Below are 221 nucleotides of genomic sequence, written 5' to 3' on the forward strand. Positions count from 1 at the left end.
CCCTATACCTCCCCTCTCATTTTCCCTCCCTCTCGCCCTCCCTCTTTCTCTCTCTTTTTTTCACATTACCAGGGGGTGGTGTGTGATTGACAGATGGGAACAAATATTTTTTTTCGTAACCTAAGGCCATCCTCTGTGATTGGCTTGCCAGCTGACATCTCCAAACCTCGCTCGTCTTCTCCCCCCCTTTAATATTGGGCCTGTGGATGAGGCATCCTGAG

The sequence above is a fragment of the Salvelinus alpinus genome, chromosome 3 (genome assembly GCF_045679555.1).
Source record: "Salvelinus alpinus chromosome 3, SLU_Salpinus.1, whole genome shotgun sequence".
NCBI classification, from domain to species: domain Eukaryota; kingdom Metazoa; phylum Chordata; class Actinopteri; order Salmoniformes; family Salmonidae; genus Salvelinus; species Salvelinus alpinus.